Here is a 23,291-nt window from a genome sequence, read left to right on the forward strand (position 1 = left end):
CTCTGGCTCCTTGCTTCTGAGATGCCTCCCTACCGAAAAGGGTGGTGACACCATCTATCCTTCCTTATTAGCTTGTCTGGGGCAGAATTCTTCCTGGGAGTCTGGGGAGCAGCAGCCAGGCCTCCCCTGTGGTAGCACCGGGGGTATGTGGCCTGAAGGAGGGGTTCATAGAGAGATGGTGGGGGACATGCCAATCTCCTGCCCACATACACTCTCCTACCTGCCCCATATGAGGCCCCTCCACACCCAGCTGTTACACTGGAGGTGGGGGAGGGTAATGTCCAGCCCATTCTGCCTTTAGGGTGTCTCCTCACCTGTAGTCTAGGACTTTGAGAAGGAGGCAGAACTAACCCTTCAAGGATTCAGCTTGAGAGCACAACACTGGTTCAAATCCTGACCCCATTCCTGTATAGCTGCCACATCCTGGGTAAGTCAGCCTTGGTAAGTGACCTCTCCTTTCAAAGCCTCAGTTTCCTGATGTGCAAAATGGGAATGTGTTGCTAAACAGATTACCAAGCAGGTAATGGGTTTACTTAGTACAATGCCTCCAGAAAGGCAACTTTTATTATTTCCCTTGAGGGACCCCAGCACCAGGAAGCTGAGGGTCCTATCCTAATTCTGACCAGTATTTTTCTCAACCCATTCATTACCTAGTCCTGGCGACAACCTGACACCCCTGAGTGGGTGGGATGGCATAATCATCTACTTGAGGAGAAGAAAGTTTTGATGGGACTGGGACTTGCCCTGGGGCTGCCCCAGGAGGCCTGGTCAGAGCTGCAGCAGGAAGGCTGCAGGGCAAACTAGGGTGAGAAGCTCTGAACTTAGAAGTACCTTCCTCCCCCCCACCTCACTACTCATAGTTGGTGAGGGACTTGCCCAGGTGCTGTGACCTCTGGCTCTGACCTCTAACCTCTGACTTCTGGGCTGGGGGTGAGCTCTCTGAGGGCCAGAGTCATGACTGGGGGTGGGGCCAAAGGGGACCCGGCAGGGGTGGCAGCAGCAGCTCTGGGAGTTAACGATTTACGAGAGGCCCCTTCCTGAGGCCTCCCTCTTCCCAGGCCTGGCAAGCAACCCGTGACTGCCCAGGCGGCTAGACACAAAACCAGTCCCGCCAGTTCAAAGAGCAGTTCGTTCCGGGCCCACCCCCAGGCACTGTCTGAGCTCCCCATTCTCTGGAGTCTGAAGGGAAAGGCAGTAGGAGTTGGTGGAGTGGTCCCCTGGTCTGAGGAGAGAGGCTCAGTCCCATTTTGAAAGTCCCAGTGTGAGGGGCATTTTTTTACCACCTATTTTGCTCTGCCTTCTGGGGCCAAGTCTGTGAGGGGAGGCTGAGCCCCACCCCTTTACCTTCCCCATCCTTCCCCACCCTAGCCTGCAGGTCTTGGGTAGGGCACTTTCAGGCAAGGCTGGCTTCTGAACACCCAAAGCACCCTTCCCCTTGGATCTGGTCTGGGGTCTTTGGGGAGGGGGCAGGGGTCTAGAGCCACAGCGTTGGCCTCAGGGAACACAGTCTCTCCCACTCCCATAATAGAGATAAACCATGATTGTGCCCAGAGAAGCCAAGAGTTTTATTGTCAGGGACAAGACACCCCCTCCCCCAAACGTTCCCCATTCCTCTTTCCCCGCGCCCCATACAGGCTGAGTTCCCTGTGCCTGGCAGAACATGGGGCTATGTCTGGTTGTCTGTGGCATGTGTGTGGCTCTGCCTTAACAAGGTGAAACACGAACTGTGAGTGTATGTGTTGGTCTGGTCTCTGCTCCCTCCCAGCCTTACCTAGTCATTTTGTTCTGGAACTGGAGTCCCCCCTCTGACCTCCCTTCCCCCGTTTATACAGCTCAGGGTGAGGCATGGGCCACCAAACTGACTTCTCAGAAATGAGTGGGCCTTGACCTTCTAAGAGATAGATCTGGACTTGCTGATTTTTCTCTCTAGTTTCACAGCTCTCTTATCCCTTCAAAAGTCATGGGGGCAGGGATGGGGAGAACCAAGGACCAATGGCCCAGTAGTGAGGGCTAAGAATCCAAAGGCCTGGGCCTGTGTCTGGGCAGTTAAGCTTCTCTCTTCCCCTGCCCATGTTTGCACCCCAGGCCTACCCTGGGATTTTGGCTGAGGTCACAGTCCAGTGTGACTCCACTGAAAACCGTCCTGCACCCTGCCCTGAGGCTGGGCCCTGAGGCTGGGCTCCAAATGCCCTTGCTCCCATTCTCCATGATACAAGTGATGGAACCAGGGCCCAAAAGGGGTAGACATTAGGCCAGGCTCCAGGTTGGCCATTTTTACTGGAGACCCTAACTCCTCTTCATGCAGCCATTTCCCAGTTCATTGGATGTTTAATCAATGACTGACATTAGCTGATAAATGGCAGTCGTGGCAGGTCCCTCAGACAAGGCATGGATTTAAATCCTGGTTTTGCTACTTTGTAACCTTAAGCTGGTGTCTGAGCCTGAGGATTAAATAAGCGTATGCACAGAGAGCAATTAATGTGGTGCCGGACATATAGTAGTAAGCTCTCAGAAAGATGCTGGCTCCAGTGTTAACTAATGGTACATACTTAGTGCCCAGGATTCAGGCCCAGGGTAGGTAGGAGATTCTCTTTTACCCTCCAAGGATTTCCATGGGTGATAGTAGTGAAGGAACAGGGAGACAAATGAGCAAATAAAAGCTATTTTCTGTGTGGTGTGATCACTGTGGCCATAGGAGGGAACAGAAGAGGGGCCCCAAAACCAGGCTACAGAGTACCATTGTTGTTCAGTGCATGCTCTACAGAAAGGCACCTGGCACAGGGAGCTAGAAAGACTGAAAGACAGTCCATAACCTGCGGCCAAAAAGGGGCTACCTATATCTGCCAAAAGGGGGGGGTCATTTTCTCCAGTTTGCACACAGGCTAACGGGGGCCCTGTAGATATGGGCCAAACTGAGGCTGGGAGTGTAAGTCAAAGAAGGTACTTGGTGGAGGTGACACATGCTCTTGGTCTTCAGTGAGGAGTTCATGAGGTGAGCTTGATCAAGGCTCTTCTGGACAGAGAGAACATGCAAAGCCATGGAAATTTGAAGGGGAGTTTGGGGGTGTCTGAGGGAACCGTGAGTATTGGGTGGTGTTGCAGGGCCCAGGGATTGACTGCAGGAAGGCATAATAAGGCTGGTTAGGGAAATCAGGCCAAGCTGGGGAAAGGGCTGGGGCTGAACCCCATGGTCTCTGAGGAATCACTACAGGACGCGAAGCAGGTGAACCCCAGGGTAGATGTGTATGTGAGAAAACTTCCTAGAACAGCAAATCTCAAGGGTTAGAACAACTTTGGTGCCAACCTCACTTCAGTTTCCTCATCTGAAAAATGGGGATGATGCTACTACTGGCGCTGACGTAAGGATTAAATGAGATAAGGTACCTTAGCTGTTTAGCACCTTGCCCTGGCTAGGGTAAGGACTTCATAAATGCCAGCCATGGATATTATAACCAGGACCTAGGAGAGCTGGATCCAGGGTGCTGGACTGACACAATCCTACGCAAAAGACAGGGACCCCTGTTTCCCCCAAAGGTATTGGAGATTTAAGGAACTTGCTTCTTGAATCTAAGCTAATTGATTAACAATGTAAAACATATTCCTCATTGGAGGCAGGGAGAAAGGAGGGGATAGTGAACAAGGGTGGCTTCACTTCTTGTGGGAAGGGGCTGGGGTGGGCATGTTCTCCCCCAAGGCCAAACCTCACACCCAATCCTTCCTGGGTGTTCACCACTTGTCTCTTTTGTTATGGTGGACAGTTAGTTCCATGTGGATGGTTTGCACATGACATTTCCTGTTCATGTTGCGTTTTCCATGTGGACAGTTCTGCCCCTCTCCCCTCTGGTTCCTACCTGGGTTGGTTGGGGGAGGGTCTGGGTCTCTCTCCAGTTCTTAATTTCCAGGAGAAGGGGAAGACTCCTACATCTGCCTGTTAAACTGGGCCCGGTGTACACCAGCACCCCTTCCCTAAGGAAGTCACCATTGGGATCACCTGACTCATCTCCATTACAGCCTGTACCCCCTTGGTTTTGCTCATCTGAGTTGGGGGCCAGAGGTCTCCCAAAAAAAGTGGGCAATTAACAGTAATTCTCTAAGCTGGCGCTACTACCCACCCACCCCTGTGGACACCAGCTTCATCTTTCAGGTGTACAGACCTGATTCTGCACCGACCCTAGCCTTCAGGAACCCTGTAGGATTGAGCTTCATTTATTGTGTCCTAGTCCTCTGTGGCCTGCTAACTCCTGGATAACAGGTGTCGCCTCACTGTCTGTGCCTCAGCTTCCCCAGAAAAGGTAAATGGAGGTGGGCTAAGTGTTCGGAGATCCTGGAACCTGTAGACCTGGGATCCTCCCTCTTTTTTCCTTGTATAGTCAGTGCCAACACAGTACCTGACACTCAGGTGAGGCCTAGAATGTCTGTCTTTAAGCCATTTAGAGGTGATAACCTAGAGGTGTTCACTTATCTGAAAACTGTTCCCAGAGTAAGTATTTTGCTTTCACTCACATTGTGTGTTTGTTTGGTTTGGCTTTGAGGAAAGGTGCTGGGGAGGTGAGAAGAGAGGAGAGGAGAGGCTGAACACCTCCCCTAGGGAACCATCCCTTGCACATATAGGGGTGCCAAAAAATGTATACACATGACTTGTATCCATCTTTTGTTATCGGTATATATTGAGTATTACAATTTTAATACTGTTTTTTTCTTTCTTAAAATGTGTATACATTTTTTGGCACCCTCTGTAGTTAAGGGAGGACACTCTCAGCATCTGTAGAAGGAAGGGCGGGGGTGTCCACGATGTCTGGGGAGGGGTCATGCCCTGTGGCCTGGGAGGTCAGCAAGAGGGGTAGAGAGGCAACACATTCCAGATGAACTCTGCCCTTTAACACCTCCCTCATTCCCCTACCCCCTGGCTGGGTCAAGGTCCCAAGGCCAAATTTAGAAGGCTTGGCGGGTGGGCAGCAGGGCTGCTAGCCAGAGACTCACCTCAAGGCCAGGGCCTGCCTCAGAGACAAGCTGACTGCATATGTAGAAGAGAGGAAGCAGCAACGTGGGAGCTGGTTTCGCTTCTCCCACCAAAGCCGAGGCCGCACAAGAGGCTGGAGGCACCCCAGTCGCTACAGTTAACTCCCTGTTATCTGGGCCCCAATCGATCTAGGGCAGCAACATTTAACTCTAGGCAGACTTCCCCAACCGCTCTGCTCTAACCCCCACCCCATGGTCTCCGTCTGGGGGGCTGTGTTTTCTCTTCCTGGCAGAGGAAATACAAACCCACCCCCACGATTTCCACAGAATTGCAGAAACTTTCCATTTTGGGATTATCTGCAGTTTGGGATTATATTAGCCCAGTGTTTACTCTATGGGTCCCTAAAATGGCCAGATGAAGACATCCACAGCCATAGTAGTATATGCCCAAACTGGGCAGATGGAAGGGACACTGAGGGTGAGGATATGCGGGCCCAAAGCTGTACCCATTGGGCTTCTGTTCTCTCTTTCACCCAGTGTCTGTTGAGCGATGCTCTATGCCAGGCATCGTTTCAGGCTCGGAGTTTACAGGCCACAGTCCCAGGACACCACAATATGAGTGCCTTAGCCTCAGGACTCAGGGCTTGGACTGGTGCAGTCGTGGGACGCAAAATGTCCTTTTTCGGATCAGTTTCCTCATCTGTGAAATGGGGACAGGAATCTCCGCCCCTTTTCTCCCGGGCAACCAGAACCCACCAAATCCGGGAAAGCGCTCTGGGAGGGGTAAGGTCTTTCAACCCGCGAGTAGCTCCAAGAGCCCTTGGCTAGGAGATCCTGGCTGTACGCGCACCTGAGCTGAGAGGCGCGGCCAAACTCTCCCTATTGGTCCTCGTAGCTTCGCGGCCCGTTTAAGAGAGGGGGCAGTGGGACGGCGGATTTCAGCCTAAGGTGGGTGTCCAAGCCCATGCACTTCTCACAAAACGGGGAAGGTCCTCTTATTTTTTTTGTAAAGTTGCGGGAAAAGAGGTAAACGAGGCGCGCTGGGGAGCTGAGCCTGGCCGACCTCATCAGAGCGCGGGGAGCTGGAGGCGCAGTGGCTGCGGCTCCGGCCTCAGAGCCTGCGGCGTCCAAGTGGCCAGAGCTGCGCTGGGAGGCGGAGGGAGGAGGGAGGGGAGCCGAGGTGGAGGGCGGGGGGGGGGGAGGAGGAGGAGGGAGCGGCGAGTCCGGTCCGGGTTTTGCCAGCAGCCCCCGGGCAGCGTTCAGAGCTCCTGCCCGGGCGGGCGCGCGGCGGCGGCGGCAGAGGCGGCGGAGCCTGAGCTGGGATGTAGAGGCGGCAGCACTGGCGGCAGCAGAGGCGGCGGCGGCGGCGAGAGCAGGCGCCCGAGCCTAGCAAGAAGAGCGGCCGAACCTTGCCCCCCGAAGCCGGGCCCCGCGTCCTAGCCCTGCCCAGTCCGCGCCCAGCCATGCGCGCCGCCTGCTGAGTCCGGGCGCCTCACGCTGCGCCCTCCGCCCGCCGCGCCGCGCTCCGCTCGGGGGTGATTAGTTGCTTTTTGTTGTTTTTTAATTTGGGCCGCGGGGAGGGGGAGGAGGGGCAGGTGCTGCAGGCTCCCCCCCCTCCCCGCCTCGGGCCAGCCGCGGCGGCGTGACTCCGGATCCGGACCCGAGCACGGCGGGCGGCGCGGCTGAAGCGGAGCGCGCGGCGGCGGCGGTGCCCTGAGCGGAGCGCAGCTCCCCGCCCCGCCCCTCCCCCTCGGCCTCACGGCGGCGGCGGCGGTGACGGCTAGGACGACTCAGAGCCGGTAGGTGTCGGGCCACGGCCCTCCCCCGACCCCCCCGGAGGCCGGCCCCCTCCCCTTCCCCGCCTACCTCCCTCTCCTCCCCCGGGGCCCGATGCGCGGCCGGGGCCGGAGTTCGCTGCAAGTCGGCGGAAAGTTTGGCGGCGCGGGCTCCCCCGAAGTTCAGGTGCGGAGAGCCAGGGACTGGGAAGGAGGGGTCCTTGTTGGGAGGGGCGGGGGACGCCCGCAGCCTCAGCCTCCGGAGCTCCGGAGACTGGGAGTCTTCGCTCCGGTGATCGCTCGGTGGCCGCTGCTGTACCCAAGCCTCCCCAAGCCGCAGTCGGCTCGGTCTCAGATCACTGAGTTCAGACAAAAAGAGGGGTTTTAGGATCGGGGACTGCGGGTTGAGCGCCGTAGATTGGGACTGGGGCACTCTTTGCGGGGTACCGTCTCCTCCCCAAGTACTCGAGCTGTAGGGCGCTAGGGTGGCGGGAGCCCGGGTCCTCACATCTCGGTGTTGGGCGGGCGCTCCGCCTGCGGGGGCGGCTGATTGGAGATCCCCGGCGCGCACTCCCCCCATCAGACCCCATTCGCAGCCCAATGTTTTGGCGACGGTAACTGCTCTGAGTGCCCTGGACCACGCGTGGCTGAGTCTCCCCCTCCACTTGGAGGGGGCGACGACCACTTCTACATTTTTCCCTCCGGCTCTTCGCCCCCGCTGCCCGCTGGGTGCCTGGCGGGCTGATCAAGTTTGACCTTTTTTCCCCCATCAAACTACCACGGCCCCCCTCCACACGCCCCGCGGCCTCTCTCTCCTTTCCTCCTCAGCCTTGGGGGGTCTTTCAGGCTGTCTCCCGAGCCCCGCGTAGCCAAACAGCGTGCAAAGCCCGGGAGGGAGAATGGGGGTGTTCCTCTAGCTGCGGAGCTGTGGGAAGCGGGTGTCCCAGGCGTCCTCCTCGCGGCTCTGGCCCCACATTTACCCATGAAGTTCGGCCCCAATTCCCTTCTTCCCCCTGGGTTCCCCAGAGCGAGGGGCCGAACCGCCGCGAGAAGAATGTGTTAATTTTCTTGCTGGGGGAAGTTGTCCTCGCCCAGAATGGGCTGCTTTCCGGCGGGGAGCGCGGGGTGCGCCTGGCTTTGTTTATTTGTAGGATCGACCGAAAGTGAGTGACTCCAGTTTTTAAATGGGGGGCCGCCTCCGGGACCTGTCAGAAGAGCCTGAGGCGCCCAATGAGGGAGCAAGATCGCATTTTTTTTTTTCCCTTCAGGAGTCGGAAGGGGTGCGCAGAGTTGGGCTGGTGCCACGGGCTGCAAGAAGGCACCGGCAGATTGGGGGTGGGGGTGGGGGGTCTGTACAGACTCATCCGGAAAGACCCACTCTCTCCTCCTGTCTCCTGCGACAGGGCTCTATAGGGTTAGCAACCACTCTCTACTTTGCCCCCTGGACCCGGGGTGGTCTGAGAGTCGCGTCTTCGGATTTGGGGGGCTGCAGGAGGTGGTCCGGCGAGCCAACCTCTAGACCTCCGCCTTTCCTAGCGCAGCGGGCGCTGTTGCGAGTCCTAGGTTTTGTGGCCGGCTCTGCTCCCCCACCCCACCCCCGCCTGCATTTGCGCAGGAAGCGCCAGGGAGGGGGGCATGTGTGATCGTTCGGCCCTCGCCCCCGCCCGAGCCGCCCCAGGGCGGCCAGCAAACAGAGTCCCTTTCAAGTTTTCCGCTGGGGCCGCCTGGCGGGGGCTGCGTGCGCGGTCGCTGCGGACTTGTTTGGAGCGCTATTTGAACGCCCGGCGCCACCTCAGCTGCCCTGGCCCGCGGGGGCGGTGGTGTCTGTCAGTGCAACTGAGAGCATTTAAATTAGACGTTTTTAGGGGGCGTACTGGCCTCAGCTTGCCCTGATCGTCCTCCCGAAAGAACGCGGTTACCCTGGGTTCCAACCGCCATGGGAAACCCAGGAACTGGGACCCGAAGCCTCCCAAACCCCTTTTTGAAGCGATGCGGAGAGACTGAGGCCAGCATTACCTACAACTGCGTAGTGTTGATTTAGCAGTTTCCCTGGATGAGACTCAAGCAAGAGCTGTGTGTGGGGGGGTAGTGGCCCGCTCTGCAGCTGTCACCCCCCTCCCAGAACGGAAATTGTTCTCTCCTTGGGGGGGGGGGAGAGGGGTGATTTTTGCCCTGGGAAGAGAGGTGGGAACAGCTGAGGGAGGTTGGTCTCTGAGTCCAGCCCTCGAGATCTTGTCTTGGTAGAAGCTCCTACCTCCCACCCCCCAATCCTGGCCAGGGCTGAAGCCTTCTGGGAAGCCCCTAACCAGCCTTGCATCTCCCTCCCCCATGCCACCTCTTTCCAAGGTGGGGGCAGAGGTTCCTCTGCAGAAGACAGACCCTTGGCTGCCTGGCTGGCTGGCTGACTGGCTGGCTGGCTGGCTGGCTGGCTGTCGTTGGCGCCTTATTTATGTATGTGTATTTGGGACCGGCTGTTTTCTCGGCTCAGCAGGTGACCCTGGCCCGGGCCTCCTATCTCTCCCCCGACAGAGCCTGTTGACTTACCCGTGGGCCAGCGGCCTTGTCTATATCACGTGAGGCCTGGAATGTCCACCCGGCTGGGCTGGGCTGGGCTGGGTGGGGGAAGGGAGGGGAGGATTCTGCATTCAGGGCCCAGGCCAGCACAGGCCTATGTTCTGTGGGCTCCCACTGTGACCCCCTATTCGTGCTGCCTCTTTCCAGCTTTTTGCCTGCCTCCCACCCATTTGGCAGATGTGAAACTGAGTCTCATAGGAGAGTGTGGGTGGGAATTAAATACCCCACTTTCTCTAGGACCCCACCTATTTATTATGGGAGGGTAGAATGATGATGGGGGTCACCTTGGGAAGTCAGCTGACTTTCCAGGGTACGAGATTGGGTGGAGGAATGGGGGATACTGATAAACCAGACCTAAGCCTGCTGTCCTAGAGCCCCTGTCTGGAGGGGTGACCATGAAGTCAGAATTCCCCAAGTGTGGTGCTCTGGAGCATGCCTTAATTGGCCAAGGATGGGGCAGGGCTCACTTATTCTTGTTACTGTTAGTACCCACTCTATATGTAATTAACGTGTTCATTCATTGGCCCTATGTCTGTTTATTGAACACCTACTGTGTGTCAGGCCCCACCCTTCTGGCGGTGCAGAAATGATCACTGACTCCGCCCCTGCTCTGGAGGCAGGCCCAGGGTGGAAGCTCCGCCTTTTCCCTGCCTCCTGGGGGCCCTGATTGGGGCTTTTCCATTTTTTTCTTTTCTGAGGCTCTCCCTCTCTTACCCTCATCACCTGGTCTGGTCTCATTCTATCCCCTTAGCCTGTATGTGTGTGTGTGAAGTGTCCTTGATTAAGTGTATTAATAGTTAAACTCTCACTCATAGCTGGAACGCACCAGACCACAAAAAGCCTCCCCAGTTACTCACGCGCTACTGCCCAACAAGAATATCCCACTCAAGTTTTTTTTTTGTTTTTGTTTTGTTTTTCCTTTCTCTTACTTCCCCTTTTATTCCCCCCAACTGGTAGCCCACCTCCCAGGCTGCAGGCAATGAGAAAGAACTGCCCCCCTCAAGACCCAGGAATCGCTAACCATTTCACCTGCCCCCTAAAGCCAAAGGGGGCAGCTGCTAGATGAGGTTGTGTGGGTTTAGTCTGTTGGCCTGGGATGTGGGAATCTGGGCAGTGTGTGTGCTTATGACTCAGGACTTGTATATCTGTGAACCTGTGTGTTGAATGTGTGTCTCTCTTGGGGTGTGGGAGTCTGAGCATGTGTATCTGTGAATCTAGGAGTTGCGTGTGTCTGCATTGCATATGTACATGGGTATGAATCTGAGCGTGTATATCTGAAGTTGGATTTGTCCCTGTAAATCGGGAATATGTATGTTCTGAGTTCTTTATGCTTAAAATTTTGTAGAGTGTATGTTCGTGATATGTGTATATCTGTGTTTTGTATAATCTGGGAATGTCTGGCGCTCCCTGAGTGGTGCATCTGAATTAGGAAAGTGTGTGTGAACCTGGGAGTGGGCATGTCTGAGCTGTGCGGGCAGTGGTCTGTGTCCGTCTTTGGTAGCTGGTGTCTGTGTTCCTTTCTCTCTCTCTATCACTGTTTGCCAGTCTGTCTTTCTGAGTTTCTCCCTCCCTGGTTGAGACCCTGAGTGTGATTGTGTGTAGCATCGAACCTTTCCCACCTGGTCCTTCCCCTCCCCTGCCCTCTCTGGCAGTAACTGGGCAGCCTCCCCGTCTGCCTGCCTGCTGGGAGTTTTGGAAGCCGTGGAGGGAGACAGGCTGGGGCCAGGGTGACAGCGCGTATCCACGGCGATGGCAGCCTGTGATTACGGGAATAAAAGGATTTTAAGGTCATGGGTGTATTTTTTTTGTTTGTTTTGATTTGAAACCCCCCCCCCCACTTTGGTATAGCTGGTGGCAGCAAAGGGCCAGAGCTCTGTGTCTGCTGGTTGGGAATCTGTCCCCGTGCAAGTGAACGTGGATATGTGGGGCTTTCCTGGGCACATGAACACGTGTGTACATGCATGAGCAGAACCTGTTAGAGTGTGTTTTCTATCTGCCTGCTTCCTGTGTGAGAGTCCACAGGGCTCTTCCTGGGATAGAATTCCCAGGAAAACTTGCATCCGGGTGTTACATGGAGTTGGACCCTGCAGTCCTCTGTGTGCTATGCCCCCAGTCCCGGTCTACCATCCTCCTCCACCCTCCCAGTGGGGTGTCTCTGGCCAGAGACTGGCTAGGCCCAGTCACCTGGGCCAGGCCACATCTCAGGGTGTCAGTGCCCCTGGCCCCGCTCCAGCCCCTGTAATTGCATTCTGCCGCCTAATCCCCCGCCAGCTCAATTAGATCGCAAATTCTTCTTCATTTCCTGCCTCTGATGCTGGCCTCCCTCTGGGCCTGAAGGGCCTGGAAGGGAGGGAGGGAATCCTGCCCCCCCCTTCCGCCAGCACTAGGGGCTCTTGGGAAGGTGAGATTAGTTCCTGGCATACTGGCCCTGCAGTGCAGGTTGGAACCCTGGGGGCCAACTGGGCAGGCTCTGCTGTCCCTTTTAGGACTAGCCTTAGTATCCCCACGCTGGGGGAGGGGGTTTGTGTTATCTGGTACCCAGGCTCTAGGTAAATCAGGCAGATCACTCTGGCTAGGCCCCTGGGCAGTGCCCTCACTCCCAACTCCCACAGGGTCTCTTGTTCCCAGAGCAGCTGCTGGCCATCCTCTAGCACAGCAATTGTGACCTTGTTTTTGACCTTTTCATGGTGTCAGTAGGACCACTGAATTCCCCTCTACTGGGTCCTCCTAACTCCCTCCCTTTACCTCACCCACACAGGTGTGTTTGAGCACCGGCTCTGGAGTCAGACCTGGCTCCAAATCCTGACGATGTATGTCACTGTCTAGCTGAATGTATGACCTTGACCTTTGGGCGAGCTGTGTCCTCTCTGTGATCCTCAGATTCCTTATCCCTGAAATGGGATAATAAGAATGCCTGCCCCATAAAGCCATTTTCAGATGGACACAGGGATGGTTATGCAGTGTCTATCACTAGTGGCTAACCCATAGTCAGCATTCAATAAAAGTTGGCTTTTATGGTGACAAGGACTTCATGTCCCCCAGTGAAAAGGAAGAAAAGAACATGTGGCTCACACTTAGTGTTTCTGTCTCCATGCTGCTAATCATCAGGTGTGCGCCCTTGGGTGTATCACCCTGCCTCTCTGAGTTTCTCTTCCCCATCTGTAAAATGGGACTGATAATAGCCCTGACCTCACAGGGCTATGGGAGTGTTGTCTGCAGGCAGGTGCTTGGTCCCAGCCGCCCCAGCAGGTTTTCAGCATATTACTTGCCTTCTTTCTTTCCTGGGTGGGGTGGGGCTGGTGAAGACACAGGCTCAGGGACAAGGGGACTGACTGACCAAGGTCATGAGGCTGGTAATGGGCCTGGGTGGGGTGGGGGAGCTAAGGGATGGCCTGATGGCTTGCTTGCTTGTTTACCAGCTCATCTGAGCTTTGAGGCATGGCCTTCCCTCCCTGCTGGTCTCTGTGGAAAGTGGTGGCTTGGCTGATTTTTTCCGGAAAGGAGAAGCTGGAAGTCTACCCCCTTCTTCCCCAGGAGGCACTGTGGCAGTGGCCATGCTGACAGGCCTCCTGGCCTTCTTGCTAGGGTGGCTGGCAGCTTTGGAAGGCTGGCTGCGCACAGATCAGCCAGAGAGAAAAGGGAACTGCAAAGGTCCCCTGCCACCACTAATCCCCACGGCCCCTCCCACTCTCAGCTTGTCCTCTTTATGGGTGGAAAGACAGAAAGGAGCCACAGCAGGAGAAAAGCTGGGGAGACTGGCTCTGCTGGAGGTGGTGGAGAGGGACTGGCTGTTGGGGGGGGGGGCAGAGGCAGGGTCCCCCTGACTAGTCAGGGTATCTCCCTGACTAGTCTCCGTATTTCTATGACCTCTGTCACTCATTGGCCTAGGCTCTTTAATATTTCATGGCCCTTAGAGCCGGCCCCCTACCCCAGTCCACAGGCCCCCTTTGTCTGCCTGCCGCTGAATTGCTGAATTACTGACCCGAGGCTGCCTCTGCCTTCCTCCAACTGGCCCTGACATCTTCCCTGTCCCTCCTGACCTGTCTGTCTGACACCTCTACTTGTCATACCCTCCATCTCTCATACCCGTTCTCTCACATCTCTGACCATCTCTTTGCCCTTTTCCTCCATTTTCCTCTTTTGTTGGCCTCCTCCTTCCCAGCGGAACAGAGAGGAACAGAAACCGTGGCAACTGGTCCGCCTGCCTGCCCCCCTCCTGGGTCCACCCCTTCCTGCCCCCTCCTCCCAGCTGTGCTGGCCGTGAGAGCTGGTTTTATTTATTTTTCTGTTTGTTTGGGAAGAGGGCAGTGGCAGTTCTGGGCCCTGGCTGCTGTGCTCTGCCTAGAGCAGCGGGCAGGCAGGCCGTGCTGGCCTCCCAGGAATGTGGCCGGGACGCCCCGCGCTATATTTACTCCCCTCCAGCTGCTGGCCCCAGCAGGGCAGAGCCAGGCCTGCCTGGTGGCCCCAGGGGAGCCCGATACCCACCCTCCCCTGTCCAGCAGACCCCCACATAGTCCTTGGGCCCCCTGTTCCCTCCCTTCCCTGTGACCTCTTCTGACCTCCTCGGACCTGCCCAGCCTGCCAGCAGGAGCACTCCTGTGGTGCCAGTACAGGCCTAAAGTGTAGGCTCTAGGGCCTGATTTGTGTGGGGTAGCACCTGGTGGTCCCCACCCCCCACCCAGGGGCCTAGCCCAGGCCTGTAATCTGGTGGCCAGAACTATGTAAAGCATCCTTCCGGGCCTCTCCCCACCGGGCCTGGTCCTTGCTCTTGCCACATCCCCTCAGCTCTGCTGTGATCACTGGCAGCGCTGGGGTTGGGGCAGGGCGGGGCCTGGGTGGGGGCCTCACCCAGCCTGAGCAGCTGTGTTCCCTGTACTGCTGCCCCACTCCCACATAACTTGCCCTCTGCTGGACCTCCCAGGTCCCACATGTGCACACTTAAGTGTTTGCACATACATGTGCAACGTGCACGAGCACATGCTAGAGTGTACCTTCCGTGGAGGTAGGGCCATGCCTCCTGTCAGTGACTCCCTCATTCATCAGATGCATATGGGATTCTTTGAGCCTGCTCCTTGCCAGCTTTGCAATGGGATGTGGCAGTGATTCCTTCCTGTACCCCCGGTGCCTGGCACCAGCCAAGTGTTTGAAGAGCTCTAACAGCTGCTCTAATCAATTGCTGTCCCCCGATTATTATAATAATGATAATAATAAATAGTAATAAGTTGTTGTAACAATGGCAATGGCTAACTGGCACTGTTTCTAGCCTTCGCTTCCTTTAATTCTCACAGTATCCCAGTGAGTTGGGTGCTGTTAACATCCCCATATACAGATGAGGAAACTGGGACTGGAGAGTTTGTGACTTGCGCCAGGACTTGCAGCTGACAAGTGAGGTTGAGTCCTGGCAGAGCCCCTTCCTGGCTGTGAACACCATGAGGACATCCATCGTGCAGGTTTTCCCTGCACCTTCCACACTGCCTGGCACACAGCAGCAACTCCCCAAATGATTGTTGACTACAGACTTTACTCTCCTTCTTCAGGCCCCCATACCCCTGTCAAGGTTCCTGGGGAGATGTGCTGACTAACCAGTTGGATGAATGAAAGAAGGAATTAATGAATGACCAGATGATTAGCTATGGGAATGGGTGGGAGGGGGGGGGCGTGCTTGTGATCAGACTGGTATGTAGAAATCCACTGCTTCTGTAGAGGATCCTAGGAAGTGAGGTGGGGGACAGGGCTGAGACATGTGGCCAGAGACCAAAAGGTTGCTCGGGTTGAGCCCTCGAGGCAGGTCACATCATCTCCCTGGACCTCAGTTTTTCCATCTATGGAATAGGCTTGGGAGCCTTGCCCTGGCTAGCTGCCAGCTGGCCTAGGCTGGGGCTGGCCTGGGTGCCTGAGAGGTGAGGGGACTGGTGGAAAGGAGGAAGCAGTGGGTGGTGAAGACAGGAAGATGAAGCGTGGAGCTTAGCTTGGAACCTGAGAAGCAGAGAGACCAGCCCTGACCTGACGCCCGTCCTCCCTCTGAGCTGCAGGGTGGGGGTGCAGGCTGACAAACCTTTAGCTACCCCCTCTTGCTCTGGTGAGGGCTGAGCTTCCTGACATCTGTAGCATCAATGGCTGTGGTGCCCTGAGGAGGAGCTGGCCTGTCCTGCAGGACTAAGCCAGCTCTATTCCCAGCACCGCCGCCCCCCACCCCAGTCCTCACGTCCAGTTCCTGTTGACCCTGGTGGGAGAGATCCAGCCCCTCACTTCCCCCAAAGCTAGATGGGAAATTGATTAGCTGGACCCATAGCAGGAAATGAGGGTGGACTTGGCCCCCTTTCTTCCTGGAGTGTCAGATCTTGGTGGCCTAGAATTTTTAGTCACAGGAGTCTAGAATTATAGAGTACTTGGAGCAGAGAGATTCTCAAGTCAGGATTCCTATGCTTTTGGGATTCTAGAATCACAGAACCAAGGGTTTTACTGCTGGAGCGAGTGTGAATGGTCATGTTTCAATTGTGTTCCACGGCAGGGGACATTGAGGATCTGAGGGGAGGGGCCTCCTTGTGGTACCCTCAGGTGACATGAGTACATACCTGAGCCAGAAACCCAGTTCTACCACTGGTCTACTGCTCTTTGGTGATTTAGCCGGAGTGGGAGTGGGTTCTGTGGGCCGAGTGAGGCAGCAAGGGGATGTGGCTGGCCTGCAGGCACAGGAGGGGTCCTCTCGGGGTGCCCGCCTGCCCAATGCCCACGCTTCCTGAGGCACCAGTATAAGGAGGAAATGCAGGCTGTTGGTTCCAGCGACAGCCGGCAGGGCCAGGCTGCTTCCCAGCTCCCCCTCTGATTCACGATCGCCTGCAGCTCCCCCCTCCCCTGGGGGCCTCAGCAGCCCCATCTGTGCAATGGGGAGAGGAGGCTCTACTCCATAGTCTAGTGTCACAAAGACAAACAATTGGGATATTTTTCAAGACCGTTGTCACGCTGTGGGAGTGTTGAGAGCATAGTCTGGGATAGCCAGGTGGACATTTGGACCCAAAGGACTGAGAAAAGCCCTGCTTGGAGTCCGCCTAATGCCTCCAGTAGCCTAGGAGGGCTGAATTGGTTGCTGGGGCAAAAAGTGTGGTGGAGGGTAAATGGATAGAGAAGGGACCTAGTCAGAGTCTCCTTCAGGAAGAGAGAGCAGTGGATGGGAGGTCTAGCTCTCTGGGCTCTCTCCTGACCACAATGTACCCCTCTGTAAAATGGAGGGTGTTATTTCATGAGGTGATTCATTCAGGGTCAACTCTGCGCCTGGATATGTACTGGGTACAGTGGATACTGGGAATGTCGAAGCAAGTGGCAGAGTGGTAAGTCAGGAAGGGGGGCTCCTTGGCTGCAGACATGAGGTCGGAGTGTGATTTCGCTGAAGGGGTGACTCTGGGAGAAAGAATGAGGTGGGGGCAGATAAGAAGCTGGTCAGTCAGGCATTGTCCAGCAGAAAATCCCAGCCGTTCTCAGGAAGTGTTTCCTCCACTGGTCTGGAAGGGAGGCAAGGCACGCAGGAAGGAGGGTAGCTGTTGGCAAACAAGGCCCCCCAGCCAGACTAAGTGGAGACATCCCAGGCCTGGCAGCTGGGCAGGTGTGCCCCTCACACCGGGGCAGGGAGGGGACGTACCCCTTACTCTCATGCTCTGAGGCTGAGCCGATGGTTGGGGCTGGGGTTCCAGGAGGGTCCAGGCCAGAGTCCAGATTTCAGAGCCTTCCCCAGGGGCCTCGTGGTGCCCCCTGCCCTGTCCTGAGCTGCCGCTGAGGGGGTGGCAGATGCTGTTTCATCGGCAGAGGCGAGTGGGAGGCCGCCGGAAGGTCCTCCTGGGAGGTTCCGGGGGGCAGCGGGGGCGTCAGCAGCTGCCTCCCAGCCAGAGCTGGCTCACAGTAGCTTCCTAGGTCCCTCGGTCCCCCCGGCCTGGGGGCCTGGGCTGGTGCTTCGGAATTGAGACTGGTCCCTCCTGCCTTTGCTCCCCCCCACTGCCCACCAAGCTTCGTGGCTCTGGCCCCCTCCCATCTCTGGCTGCGTCTGCAGAGCCCCCCGGGGAAGGCAGGGGAGGAGGAGGCACAGCGGGCTCAGAACAGCGGGTGCCCATGCAGCCAAGTATTTGCACGAGCTGTCAGAGACAGACAGGCATGTGGGGAATTTGGTGCGTGTGGGGCTGGGGGAAGCAGCCTGGTGGGTGGGCAAGTGGGCGGTGGGGAGCTGGGCTGCCTCCCCCGCCTGTTGAACCCTGCAGAGACCACTGTTCTCCCAGCCCAGACAGTATATCCCTTCTTGCCTGTACCAGTACAGTATGGGGAGTGGGGCTATGACCCTGGCTGGGGTCTGATGACACTGGGGTCGGGAGTGCCCCGTTGAGGGCTGGAACCTGGGAGAGGCTGTCTGTCAGAGTGTGGAGCCAGGCAGGAATCCGGGTTGTGCCCGACTGTGGCGTCCAGGAAATAGCAGCTGTCTTGCTCCCGTGTCCCCCCAACCCCCACCCCAAGCCTGGCACAACTTGTTTCCTGGCCAGGGTCTGACTGGGGCAGATTGGAGGAGCCTGGTATTACCCAGCTTGGGCAAGGAACAGGCAGGGTGGAGGGGGCCATGTTTATAAGCCTAAAGGTACTTGGGCTGTTGGGGAGGGGCTCCCCCAGTTATTATTTTGCTGAAGCAGGTTGTAGTCACTTTGGACGAGGGAACCTCAGTCCTTATCTCCCTGGACAAAGACCCCAATCTAGTTACCTTTGTGGTCTGCTTTCCAGTAGTGCCTGTTAGGCAGGTCGGGGCCTAGAACTGAGGAATACTTGGTGTTTCGTAGCTGAGAGCCCAGAGAGGGGAAACACTGGCCCAAGGTCACACAGTGGACTCCCCAGCCTTCTGCCTACCCTCATGTGGGTGGAGCCAATGGGAAGAGGTGAACATTGGGGGTTTGCCGGGGTGGGGGGCTATATTTAGTCAGTCCTGCAGAGCCAGAGGGCCCCTGGGAGCAGCTGTTGGTGGTGGGGGTGCAGACAGAGGCCTGGAGCTGCATTTAGTCTGGACAGAAATATCCTCCCCCCACCCACCCACCTACTGCCTGGGCGGCCAGGCTGCGGGCTTGTCCCCTGAGGGGCAGCTTGCCTGGGCCTGGCGGCCGTCGGGACAGGCAAGATGACCCGATAGGCTTTTCCCAGCTCAGGTTTCGATGAAACAGGAACCGGAGCCGCAGCCTGGGCTGTGGGGGCCAGGGCAGCCGGAGCCTGGGGGGCCAGGGCTGCCTCCAACCCCCCCCACTCCCCCTTTTCTCCTCATGATGCAGCCTCCTCTTCTCAGAGGCCTGGGGAAGCAGCAAGTTATTTATCAAGCCAGCCTCCCTGCCGCGTCTGCCTGTGCACCCCCACCTCTTGTAGTGGCGGCCATGAGCCCAGCAGAGCAGGGTGAGCTGGGCAGGCGGGCGGCGGGATGAGCTCAGGAGACGTGAGTCACCCCATCTCCAGCAGCCCCACGAGGCCCTGCGGCCTGGCAGGCAGAGCATACTCACGCACTCCCCACGCGGCACACCCAGGGTCACACACTTGGGACAGACACAAGTCACTCAGCACACGTAGTTCCACACGACCTGCACACACAACTGACATGCGTGGTATGGGCTTAAACACCTATGTCATGAACACTCCAGAAGCACACATGCTGGTACACTCACAGCCCCAGCCTCTGATGTGTACACATACTGGCACATATGTCAGAAATCAGCATACACAGTCACACATGGGTGTGCTATGCCCCTGGGCAGACCGCACACACTGCTCCATAAGGCAGTTAGTTGTGTGTCTGCCCTCTCCGGTCACAGGCTCAGGCAGTCGTCCTCAGGGCACATCTCACACCCAGATGGTGCCAGAGTTGGGTCAGGAGCACATGCCCACAAACTAGTTGGGGCTCCTCTCACCCAAATGCCCCCGGTTTAGGCTCACAGAAAGGAGGCCTGACCCTCGTCCATGCAGAAGCAGCTGAGTTCTGTATGGTGGGCATGAGAAAGGAGGTGTTTTCCCCCATTTTTCAGGCTGACTGGCCCTCTTTGGGGAGGACGCACAAGTATCAGGCATGGAACTTAAACCTACCCGCCCTCCAGGGTGTGGACCCTAGCCCCTGGCAGAGCAGGTTGGGTTGTGGGTAGATTTGGAGGGATACAGAGGAGCTAGGAGGAGGAAAGCCTGGAGAAAGAAAGCTGTGGAAAAATCGATATTTCCAGGAGTGCCAAGTGGCCAGCTGCTTCCCCCACTTGGGGTGCGGTCCTTGGGAGATTGGGGGTGCCAGAGATTGTGGGAGGAATGAGACCTCCTTGATTTGGTGCGTTGTACCCCAGGAGTCTGCTCACCCTGGCACCCGCTTTCCTCTGTCCTCTTGGTTTCCAAGCTCCTCATTACCTCCCCTTGGTTCTTACTGGCCTGCAAAATGGTGCAGAGCTGTCCTGAGTACAAGGAGGGGCTGGGCTGCTGGGCTAGCGGGATACCTGTAAGCTTCTGCTGCCATTGGGGCTAGGGCCTGCTTTCCTAGGACTGGGCAGAACTGGGGGCATACCCATTTCTCGTATACTGAACAACATACCATTTTTCAGATGAGAGAATTAAGTCTGATGGGGATGGCTTCATGGTCATGAAGGGCTTTGGACACAGTCACCTGACACCCAGACTACAGATCATTCTGGGCCCATGGGACTGAGGCAGCCCAACAGGGACCAAGGGGCAGGTGGCTATAAGGTCTAGGGCTCAGGCTGGCTTCCACCTCCTGGCCACACAGGTCTCTCCCATAAAGGCCTGGACAGAGGGAGGGAAGAGGGGCCCAAGCCTCCTGAGGAAAACAAACAGCAGTGGCCAGTCAGGAGGACTGGATGTCCCCTGAGCCATGGACTCTGGAGTTGGACAGGCCTGGGCTCCAAACCTGTCTTGGTCACTGCGTGCTATGTAATCATGCGCCAGTCTGCTAACCTCTTTGGCCTCACTTTCGCCATCTATAAAATGGGTATGAGCATTATCTCTGTGTCTCAAAGCTGCAGGACCTGAAGTAGATGGGTGTGGTTCTCACCATGTCACACCTGGATCAGCCTCCCCGCCACCCCCACCCCACCCCCACCACCTGTTTGCCCCACTAAAGCTGGCATTTTCCTGGGAGTGGTACCCCACAACACATACTCTTTAATTAGGATGTCTTGGATTTCACCTTCTCTAGAGCTGTTCTCAGAATGGTTGTTGAAGTGTGGGAATGGAGAGGCTGACCTTGGGGCCACAGGGACGGGGAGGGATGGGAACGGGTTGGACCCAGAACAGAGGAACCTGGGCTTCTTGGGTGTCTGGACATTCCTGGGGGCTTCACAATATGAGAGGAAACAGAGCCAAGACTTTCTCTGTCCCCCCATCCCCCACCCCCAACACACAGCGATGCCACAAATTAGCCTCAAACAGGGATTTCCAGGTGGCAGATGGGGCCTTTGCAGGGTAGTGAGGAGCTTGACACATGTGTGTGGAAGAGCTGTCAGGACTATTAGGAGACTGAAGTGCTGACAGAGAGCAGGCAGGGCTGGGGAGCCAGGGAGCGAGGAGGAAAGGTTGGCAGGAAGTATAGGTAGGTTCTTCCTGTGGCCAGAAAAGGGAGTGCAAGCCTGGACCCCTAAGTGCTGCCATCCTTGTAGCCTTCAGACCCTTCCTGTGTGCTCATCTCCCCTGTCATTGCAGGTAAGAGGGCAAGGGGGGAATAAATACTGTTTGGGGCTGGGGAAACTGAAGCACAAGGGATGGGCTCAGACTTAAAGGCAAACGGTGGCAGAACTGGGGTTACAGCCTAGGTTCCCCAACACTCCTGGCTTTAGCTGTCCTTGACACTCACTCTTATATTGGTTGATGACAGTGAAAATAACAACAGCTATCATTTATTGAACGCCTACTGCTGGCCCTGCACTGAGAACTTCACGTATGTCCACTCTAGGACCCTGATGGGGGTGGTCGCATGCATGCATGTCACAGACCTGGGAATGGGCTCAAGAAGGTCAAGCAAGAAGATCTGAAGTCACCTAGGCTGGACTCTGCAGAGGGAGAGAGTAACCCTGACCCCAGAACCCACGTGGACCCTTTCATGGTCTGCACTGTACCTCTGGGGGCTCCCACCCATCCCCCATAGTCACACACAATGAGTAATGTTCCTGGTTGGGCTAGCCCCTCCCCACCTATGCCCAGCCCTGTGACTCTCCTGGGGACCTCTGCTATCTCAGGGTACTCCTCAGATTTGGATGCAAGGGACTTGGGGCTGCTGACCCCTTAGGCCTGGGGAGGGTGAGTCCTGTTGGCCTTGGCTTCTTCAGGGGAAGTGGGTCACTGGGAGTGGGGTAGGGGGCCAGGGATGCTCTGGGGAGCAGATTACTGCCCCTTAGGGATCTCCTCGTAGACAAGTTCTGGGAAACTCAGTCGTTAGGGTCACCTAAGCACCCGGTCAGGGTCACACACCGCCCCCATCCCCTACCCCCCAACCTCCCACCTTCCTGGGGCCTCCTTTCCTCTTTCTGGGGAGCCCTGCAGGGAGTTGTTGAAAGAGTGTCCTTGAGCTGGAGATACCTTCCTTTCTGTACACAGGGACCCACCCACCCACCCTCTCCCCGATCTGTTAGCCAAAGAGAGAGCAGCAGGCACAGTCTGGCCCTGGGTTGGGGTCCCCCCAGTCACTAAAGGTCAGTAAGTTGGGCTTATGTTGGTGCTGGCCTCAAATAAAAAAACAGACTCTGGGTTTGGGGCCCAGTGCTGTGTGGCAAGTAACTTTCCCTTTCTTTCACATCTGTGAAATGACTGAGTCAGCCCTGCCTGTTCTCTGAGGCAGGCGTTAAGTCAGACAGACACACCCACATGCTCTTTGACTGGTATCCCCAGGTCTCCTAGGTTCCTGCAGCCGTCATGCTGCTACGGGATCCAGGGGAGAGCAGGGTGGGCTCCAGGGTTAGGCCAATCTGGAGTTTCATCTCACCTCCACCATCCACAACTGGGATGACTTTGACCATTCCCTGCCCCTCTCGGCTCTGAACCTGTGTCCTCTGTGTAATGGGTGGACCATGGTGCCTGCCTCTTTGGGATGGTGTGGACAGAGCACCTGGCACAGACTCAGTCGGTGGTGGTGACAGTGTAAGCCCCCTCCCCCAGCCTGTCCTGGTTGAGGTCCACCCAGTCTTGGTCTCAGGGATTTGGGGATGGAAACAGTGCCAATCTGCTGGCTCAGCCAGCTTGGCCACTGACCTTCAGAGCACCCAGGCTGTCAAGGCCGCCTGATTGCCTGCTGGGCAGGCGGGCAGACGGGGGAGCACCAGGCAGCTCCTCGCCTAACACTGCCTTCCCTGCTCCCACTCTCCTCTCCCTCTCTGCGTCTGTGTGTGAGCTAATTAATCTCAGCCCCTTTGGGAAATTAGAACGCCGCGGCCGAGTGCCTGTGCTGCTCCTGGGCCCTGCCAAGACCCACTGTGGTTTGGGGGCATGGGGTTGGGAATGGGGGCAGGAGGAACAGGGCCCGCCTGGGTCTGTCTCCCTGAGCCCCCCACCTCCTGGCTGGGGGTCTCTGACTCCTCAGCCCCCTCCTCTCCCAGACAGCATCCATAAGGACCCTGCTGAGGTGAAACCCCACCCCCAGTGGCTCTCTGACCTGGGGCTGGTGTGGTCACCCCTTCATCCCACATTCCATCTCATTGTGGGGTCCTCTTGCCTGCCCATCTTGGACTGACTGAGACAGATGTAATTACGGAATTTTGCTTGGGAAATTAATTCAAAAAAGTTAATTAATTGGCGGTTCCGGAGGTGGCGGGCTCCACGCCCAGCTGGTCCTACTGACGTCAGTGCTGACCCACCAGAGACATGCAGCTTCCTGGGCTGGCTGGGGAGCAGCGGCCCCAGTGACCTGGCGGGGCAGCCCTGGGACAGACAGCAGATGCACGGTGAGGAGTAAAGTGTAGGTCAGTGTCCTGACCCAGAGGGGGCACCTGGAAA

The 23,291-nt window shown here is 56.8% G+C and overlaps 1 protein-coding gene across 6 annotated transcripts in view; it reads left to right on the forward strand.

Annotated features, from left to right (window-relative positions):
• The first annotated feature begins 6,186 nt into the window (after window positions 1-6,186).
• Window positions 6,187-23,291, forward strand: part of CXXC5 (CXXC finger protein 5) — a 33,686-nt gene continuing 16,581 nt past the window's right edge. For 3 of the 6 annotated variants that reach the window (XM_074313615.1, XM_074313614.1, XM_074313613.1), the window contains exon 1: window positions 6,187-6,758. The gene's annotated coding sequence lies outside the window, so the exon portion shown is untranslated. The other 3 variants (XM_074313617.1, XM_019740306.2, XM_019740305.2) reach the window with 2 other exon arrangements.

This window comes from Rhinolophus sinicus, linkage group LG10 (genome assembly GCF_036562045.2).
Source record: "Rhinolophus sinicus isolate RSC01 linkage group LG10, ASM3656204v1, whole genome shotgun sequence".
Taxonomy (NCBI): Eukaryota; Metazoa; Chordata; class Mammalia; order Chiroptera; family Rhinolophidae; genus Rhinolophus; species Rhinolophus sinicus.